Below are 8440 nucleotides of genomic sequence, written 5' to 3'. Positions count from 1 at the left end.
GTACTGGCATCTGTTGCGGGGGGGATGTGTTCCTCCTGTTCTAAAAGAATATGAGCTTCCAGGTAAGGCAGAAATGCTTAGTTCAAGCCCTGCCTCAGGGTCAGGTTAGGCCCAGCTAGAGGAGAGGAGAAAGATGATCTCAGTCACTGCAGTGAGGATCCTCAGAAGCAGAGGGGCTGGGAGCACTTGGTGTTCAACCTTTAACTTCTTCCAAAAGAAACTTCCAGCGTGATGAAAATACAAAGGTGTAGGAAGCTGAATTTTCTTGTGCTCTTTGAACCCTCACGTTGCCAGTGAGTCACAGGAGACGTGGGCAGTGTCCCAGAAGCAGCCTTAGCACACTTTGGTATTGGAAGGAAAAAGCTCTGCCCTGTGCTTTGAAAGGCTGATGCTGTGTTCAGCATTGGAGGAGCTTGAAGAGTTGGAGCCACAGTTGTAGACCTGAAGGTGTTGCAGTGCATAGCTTCTTCATTCAGCCATGTCTGCTTGAAGGGGTTTTATTCCTCAGGGGCTAGATTCAGCCTGAGACCAGGGCCCCAGAAATGAAAGGATCCAGTGGGGAAATGGATGATTTTAGAATCCCCCTTCTGTTCCTGAGGATGCTGGGGGGAAGTGACACTCTAGAGGCAGGAGATGGCTCCCTTGTTGCTGATGAACTGTTGCCCAGCCTCTCCAGTAGAAAAGCAAAGAAACAGCCCAGAATGTGTCTCTGTGCTTTGCTAGCCCTGGTGTTTTAACTTCTGGTGAGCAGCAGAGCAGAACGGCTGCTTCAGGTGGAGCAGCTGTGCTAGATCACATGAAACATCTGGCTGTGGTCTTGTGCTGTGTGACAGTGATGAGCAGGGGTGGTCATGCCCACCCTGGCAAACCTGACAATGTTGCACATACCTCAAACACCTCCACCCTCTCTGAGCCATTCCCAGTGCCTGTTCAGGAGAGGGAGCAAGTGGAAGCCAAAAGAAGTTGCGGGAGCTCCGTGGGACCCTGTTCTGCCTTTGAGCACAGCCACCCCTTGCTGTCTGCACCCAGCCTGGTTGCTCCAGCCCCTCAGACTGCCTTGGCTCTGCCCAGGAAGGGCTAATCACTCCATGGGAAGTGTTCCTCCAACCTAGTGCCTTCAGGGTTTGGACTCTTTGCATTTATCCCTGCTATTCAGCCTACTGCCAGCTAGAATTCCAGGTTGTTGGGTTGTTTTCTTCAGCAGAGCAGAATGGAAATCTTTGGGGCTTTGTCTCACCCCAGGCTGGACTTCACCTCTTCTAGAGAAAAGGAAAATCTGGCCCTTGTTTGATGTGAACAAGACACTACTCAAATTGAGGGGTGTTGGCAAATTTCAGTGGCTTCTTAAACATACGACGTATCCCAAGAGCAGTGACTGATACAAGCCATGCTGCTGGAGAGGTGGCCTGCAAAGGGAGAACCCCCTCTTGGGAGGGTTGTTCTGAAGAGCTTTAGGTTAGAAGGAACAGGGGAAGTAGCAAGAGCAGCATGTTGGGATCGAGAGCTGTGTTAGATGAGGGATGTAGGTCTCGTGTTTCCTTGACTTCCAGTAATGCCATTTGTGTGTTCTTGTGCTTGAATTGAGGGCGAAGACTCAGCAGCCACAGGATTTGCTGTAAGATCTCCACCTGTGCCTGCTCCTTCACCTTTCCTGAAGAAGGGCTTTGTGTAAGGTTGTCATTTCACCAGCTGCTGGATGGGGCTGACCAGTTTGGGTGGTGTTTTCACCAGATCCTCCTGCGTATGGAGGCAGTGAACACGAAGGTGCCTTTTGCCTCCAGCTAGCTGGGGGATAAACTGGTCTGGCACATCAAAGGGATGCAGTGTAAAGAACAAAGGCAAATCCTGTTGTTAGTAGAAACACTGGAATGCTAGAAACATGGGAGTTTAAGAACCAAGAGGGGATTATTGTAGGAGTTGTGGCTTTGGAGGTGTCTGCTCTGGTATACTAGACCTTAAAGCAGGACTGGTCCCTTTCACCCCTGGCCCTCCTGTGCAAGCAGGATGCTCTTGTGTCCAGGGTACAAGTGCTACATTTGCTGCCTTCATTAATCTAAACACTGACTGTATAGATTCTAGTGCTGAGAGACTCCTGCAAGTGTGGCCTGAGCTGCCTGAGGTTGATTTTCACAGTATTTCCCACTGCTGCAGGTGCCAGGAGCTTCCCAGTGTTGGCTTGGCAGGGAGCTGTGGATCAGAGGGGAGGGGTTGAGGAAGGGAAACATGAGCCATGGTGGCAGGTAACAGCAGCCTGAAGTGAGCTGGTTCTGCCAGGTTCATCTCTCCAGGATGGGTTCCCACCCCTGTGAACAGCAGCCTCGGGCACAGGCAGGAATTGAGTATTCCTCTAGGCTGAGGTAGTGAATTCCCTGAGCAGCCTGCAGCATCCAGTCTGTTACTTTCTTTGCCAGGTTCTCCTTGAGTTCCAGTTACACCAGCACAATGTAGCTGGTGAGTTTTACACATCTTCGTTGATGGTGTGGAAGTAGCAAACCTGTGTTCCATACACAGTCCCACCCTGGTGCTCTGGGGGTGGCTTTCACCTGTGCTGCTCGGTGAATCCCTGGCTGGGAGTGTGGTGGTGACAGCAAACCATCTCTGTGTTCTGAGCCAAAGGATCCGTATTTGAAAGCCTGGTGTAGTGGGGTCTTCTCACAAATTATTTGTGGGTACCGAGGGTTCCTGAACTCTTTTTGCCTCCCTGTGCCTCCACGATGTGAGGGGAATACTGTGGACATCAGCTTTACCTGCCGCTGCCCTGAGCTGGAGCGGGCAGCTCTGGGGCTGACACAAGTATGTTGGTGACAGGTCATAATGACATAGGTGCCTTCCTGCCAGGGAACGTGGTGGCTCTCACTACTCACCCTGCTGTTGCCAAGGGCTGCGCACTTCAGACGTCAGCCTCCTCTTAAGAGCCAAACCCAGGCCAGCACACTCCTCGGGGGGCCTGTGTAACCTCTCTGGGGGAATTGCTTATGGTGAATGTAGAAGAACACATTTCCTCAACGGTGTTACTCTAATGTAGCCACTCCAGCACTAAACCATGGAGTGGAAAGGGCTTTGTTTAAATCCTGAGTTTCATCTTCCCCTGCTTCCCACGAGGGCTAAATTCTTCCTGTGCAGCTTCATCTGGAGGACCAGGGCTTTTTGGCAGTCAGTGCCTGGTGAGCCGGACACTTGCCGTGCGTGTCAGGGAACAGGCTCTCTCTGCTCTAATGCCACTGGATCAGGTTTCGTAATCTAGTTCTTTCAGCCAATAAATGATGAACTGCTTCCTTCTGTTTCCCCTTCCCTGGTGATCCCATGGATGTGTGGCTTAGCTTTTCCAAAGCTAAGCGCCAAGTCTCTAGATAAATTATTTATAAAGTGATCATCTTAACAAAATACACATTTCAAGCAATCAGGAGCTTGAAACTTAAGTCTGTATTCCCCATCAACGTGGAATAAACGTGAGGAGCAGTAACCGAGGCAGCTCGGTTGCATTCTCATCGGTCGTTCTTGCATCGGCCACAAGGTGGCAGAAGAGGTAAGAAATTGCCCACCCGACGTGGGTTTGGGATTAGCGGTGCCCCTTTGAATCCCAGCCTGATTTGGGACGAGGGGACCTTAAAGCCCATCCAGTTCAGACCCAGCACTGGTGTTTTGTCTCCTCCGGGTGCCCTTGGGACCAGACTCCTCCCTCTTGGCTGTGCAGCACAGCCCCTCATTCAGCTCTCAGTGCTCCCAGAGTGCTCAATGTGGTAAAACCAGAGCCCCCCCCATTTACCTGCTGGTCACACCAGGAACCCCATTTGCCCCCAGTACACCTCAGAGCTTCCTGTTCCCCCACAGTGTGCCCCAGAGCCCCCAGCTCACCTGCGGGTCACAGGGCTGCACTGGTGCATCCCCCACCTCAGTCCTCCCTGTTAGCTCTTGGGTCCCACTGAAGGCTTTCCGTGGGGAAGAGAAGCACAGGGACTGTGCACAGAAGGAATGGGAGGTGAGGGGTTTGGGAAGGGGTGTCTTTGTGAGCAGTGAGAACTGACTGGGCTCTCTGATGGAGTGGGGTTTTTTTGAGGAGGAAGTCAGCAGGAGCCTGCTGCCAGTCCCATTTGTGTGATCCTCATAGGAAAAGGTACCATTGGTTGCCGTCTGTTTCCAGGGTAAAAGGAAAAGGAAGGAACTTCACTCTTTCCAGTCTGTCCTTCCCCAAAACTGGGTGTTTTTTGAGACCTTCAGCTTTCCCTGAGCAGGGAAAATCCTATGGAGCCATGGAGGCGGCCAGGGGTTGTTCTGCCCACCCTGAGTGGCAAGTCTGCTTCCAGAGAGAGGAAGATGCCTGGTGCTGGCTCCCAGCTCCTTCCAGGGCGCTGCAGAGGTTTGTGACCAGCAGATTCCACCCTTGTGACCGTGCCCTGGGCCAGGAGATGTGGGCACTTCCCATGGGGATGGCCGCTTGCTCCATCCCACTCCTCCCCAGTAAGTCCAGGAGGGTCTGAGCACAGGGCTGGGGACCAAAGAGTGCTGAGAAGAGGGTGTTCAAAGAGGTCTCTCTGCAGCACCCATGCCCTGACGTTTGGGGGCTATTCCTGGGCATGTGAAAGGAGGCATTTCCTGCTGGGAAGAGTTCTCTTGTGCTGTGCTTTCGTGAAAGCAAGCACTTCACTGGCTGTTTGCCTTTAGGTATTAGAGAAGTGGGTGGTTTCCCTGAGCTGGAGGAAAGACAGATTGATTTTGGCCATGCAAAGCTCTTCCCTGCTGCTGCTCACAGACAATGTCACCTTCAGGTGCAAACCCAGACAGGACACATCACCCAGCCAAATGCAGGTGATGTGAGTGGAGGCAGCAGTAATTGGGCTGACAGCAATGGCCCTGGCCATGCTCACAGGCAGGAAGGAAGGGGTGAGAGCTGGGACGTGTTGTGTTCACCTGTAGGTGATGAGCTCTGCTATGAAGGTTGGTGGTTCGTGGTGTCATGGGCATTGCTTATAGAGTTGCATTTTACCATTTATGCACTCTTAATCCCTGTTTGTTACTCTTGGTGCTTTGCAAATCCTTATCACAGTTCTCTTAGGGCTTCTGAAGCCCTGCTGGAGCTGGAGGAATGCTTAAATCCTTCATCTTCCACTTCCCAGTGAGCCTTGTCCTGTCTTTGCTGCAGGTGCACAAGGTCCCCATCTCAGAGCTGGGGGGAGGCTTCCCCTGCTGCTGATGGGTGATGCTGCTTTAGTGGTGTTGAGCCCTGGTGCTCTCACCTCCTGCCCCGGCATCAGTCGAGGCTCTAAGATCATAGAAGGGTCACAGACACTCCCCCTCTTCCCCAGGTCCCACCACCAGCAGTTGTAGCAGCCTGTGAGCTGAGGCAGGAAGAAAAGCTGGGCCCACAATGAACCCCTGTGCTGCACCGGGGCCCGAGGAAGAGTTGCCAGCTTCCTCCCTGGCTGAGCTGACAGCCCTGGCACCGAGCAGAGGCATGGTGACCATCAGCCTGAGCTTCAGCTCCTCTGCCCTGACGCAGAGATGCTGTTGTCCAGCTGGTGCTGATGGAGCCTCGGCTCCATCCTGCTGCTACTTGGTGAGTCTGGGCTGGGCCGGGGATCCCATGGGATGGGTTGTGGTGCTGGGAGCAGCCCAGCGGAGGGGTGACACTGATGGGGCTCTTTGGCTGGGTGACAGTGACAGCTCAATGGGGACCCCAAGACTGCCATTCCCATGACATGCACCCTTGGGGACCTGCCCTGGCTTCAGTCCCAGCAGGGTCATGGTGGCAGTGGCTGCTCCATCCACTGGTAGATGAAGAGCAGGAACAGGGTTTGCTTTTGCCTTCGCACTTCCTGTTGGAGCACAAGGACTGAGAGCTCCTTGACATGTAGGTGGCCGGAGGGGCAAACCTGGCTGTGAAATGGTGCGGTGCAGTGCAGTGCAGTGCTAGGGGTCAGATAACACTGAGAATGTTAAGTGATCAGAGTTCGTCTCTCAGCCCTCTCTGAGGCATTGCCATGGTTCACAGCCAGCTCCCTGCAAGCCCTGGAGAGGCAGACCCCTTTGCTGCCAGAGCTTGGATCTCCTATAAAGCATCGAACCACAGGGTGGTTTGTGATGGAAGGGACGTTAAAGCTCCTCCAGTTCCAACTCCTGCCACAGACATGGACGCCTTCCAGTAGAGCAGCTTGCTCCAGGCCCCCTGTGTCCAACCTGGCCTTGAACGCTGCCAGGGATGGGGCAGCCACAGCTTCTCTGGGCACCCTGTGCCAGCACCTCAGCACCCTCACAGGGAAGAGCTTCTGCCTAAGAGCTCATCTCAGTCTCCCCTCTGGCAGGTTCAAGCCATTCACCTTGTCCTGTCCTTCCAGGACCTTGTCCAAAGCCCCTCTCCAGATTTCTTGCAGCATAATACAAGAAATTTCTTGCAAACCTCATGCAGCAGAAGCACATCAGAATGCAACGCTGGTACATTGATTTTCCGGAGAACTTTTAGCTCGAAGATGCTGCCGTGTATCTAGGCTGTAAAAGTGCAATTTCATGCACTCTGAAATGCCCCCTCTAAGTGTGGCCATGACTGTTCTGCTGCAGTTCCCTTAAACCTCCAGCTGGGGAGAGGCCCCTGGGGGGTTTCCACTTCAAAACAAGCCAACAAGCTGTTTCCATCAGGGATGTCTTCAGACCCTTCACCCCTGAGGGTGCCCGTTTCAGGTAAAAAGTAATTTCTTCCCGGGGGAAGATTTCACTTGAACTTAGAAAAGTAGTTACAGAAATCCCCATCTTAAAGACAAAATCCATGTCAGCCCCTGGTGAAAGTGCCATAGAGCCTCCCTGGTGTCCCAGTGCTGGCAGGCAGGAAAGTGCAGACCCGCAGTGTGGCTGCCAAAGTATAAAACTCTCTCTTTTCCCAGGTGCAGCTCAACAGCAGAAGGGGAGAGTCGATGACAAGCAGCAGGTACAGGGGGAAATGTGGCAGCTCGTGGGCATAGGCAGCTGGGAGATGCCCACTGCTGGCTTGTGGAAGATGCACTAAGCTCCAAGAACTGGGTGCTGGGTATAAAAGCAGGAAGTTGATCCATTGTTGTAAGGGAAGGCCTTTCTGGCCTTTCTGAGCTGCACACACACTTCCCCTCACCTCCCTCCTAGTCAGAGCCAAAGGCAGTCTGACCCTCCAGGGCTGTGAAGCCCTGGGACAGGTTGGGGCAGCAGCAGCAGCAAGGAGACTACAGAGAAGTGTGCAGATAGTCACAGAATCCCAGCCTGGTTTGTGTTGGAAGGGACCTTCAAGCTCCTCCAGTTCCAGCCCCTGCTACAGGCAGGGGCACCTTCCACTAGAGCAAGTTGCTCCAAGCCCTTGTGTCCAACCTGGCCTTGAACACAGCCAGGGATGGAGCAGCCACAGCTTCTCTGGGCACCCTGTGCCAGCACCTCAGCACCCTCACAGGGAAGAGCTTCTGCCTAAAGAGCTCATCCCTCCCTGCTTCCCGGTCTCATGAATTTGTGTGAAGCACTCCCTTAGGACTGGGTGTACCTGAAGGGCTGAGCCAGTTTTTCATCCATGGGGTGCCAGAACCAATGTTCCCTCACCACTGTGGTGGGTAAAGCCGTCTGGGCTTTACGCAGCTGCTGCCTCTGCCAGCTCTTTGTTGCATGCAGATGATCAGCAGCTCTGGACCCCTCCTGATCCCGATACAATCTCTGGAGAAGCCCCACCTTTGGTGTTTTCTTTGTACTTCTCTAGGCCTTGCATGTGGAGGAGTCTCAGTGGAAAGCACAGAGGTGGAGGATGTGGTGAGCATTTGCTTCCAAATTGGAGGCAGCGTTGACCAGCCACAGCTGAGGATGACACCAGAGGTCATGTATGCACCCATCAAGGCATCCTGATCCACCAGAACCAGGTACTGGACCTCCCACCTCCTGCTGTGACTGTGGGAGCTGCCTCAAGGAGGAGCCTTGCAGAACATCAATGTGCCTCCAAGCAGAGAGGATGTCTTTGTCGCTGATGCTGCACCCCCAGGGCTCCCCCTCCAGCAGCTACACATGCTGAGCCTTGGCTAGAAAAGATTTGGAGCAACAGGAATGCATTAGTTTGCCTGGAAATTCCCTCTTGAATTTGAAGGATGAGCTGGTTTCAGTTTCTCCTTGAGACTTCCTGGGAATACAGAATCACCTGAAGGAAAAGAAAGATGTTGAAGGCAAATCAGTGGGAGCCCCGAAGGAAAAGAAAGATGTTGAAGGCAAATGAATGGGAGCTTGCTGCCACAGACTCCCCTTAGTTACAGGGTAACAGAGAACATTACATGGATTTTAATCATGAGTCCTGGGTTCACTACCCCAAGTCTTGTCATTAAAAGAACATATGAAGATCCTTTGTCCTGAGAAGTTGTCCACATTTTTGTAAGGATGTGAGTAATTGCTGAGTAATGCAGTTTGTTTGAGTTCACAATCCCAGGACAACAGTTCCTCTGTTGTTCTGAAA

Source organism: Melopsittacus undulatus, chromosome 6 (genome assembly GCF_012275295.1).
Source record: "Melopsittacus undulatus isolate bMelUnd1 chromosome 6, bMelUnd1.mat.Z, whole genome shotgun sequence".
In the NCBI taxonomy this organism is placed as follows: domain Eukaryota; kingdom Metazoa; phylum Chordata; class Aves; order Psittaciformes; family Psittaculidae; genus Melopsittacus; species Melopsittacus undulatus.
This window is presented reverse-complemented; position numbering follows the sequence as displayed.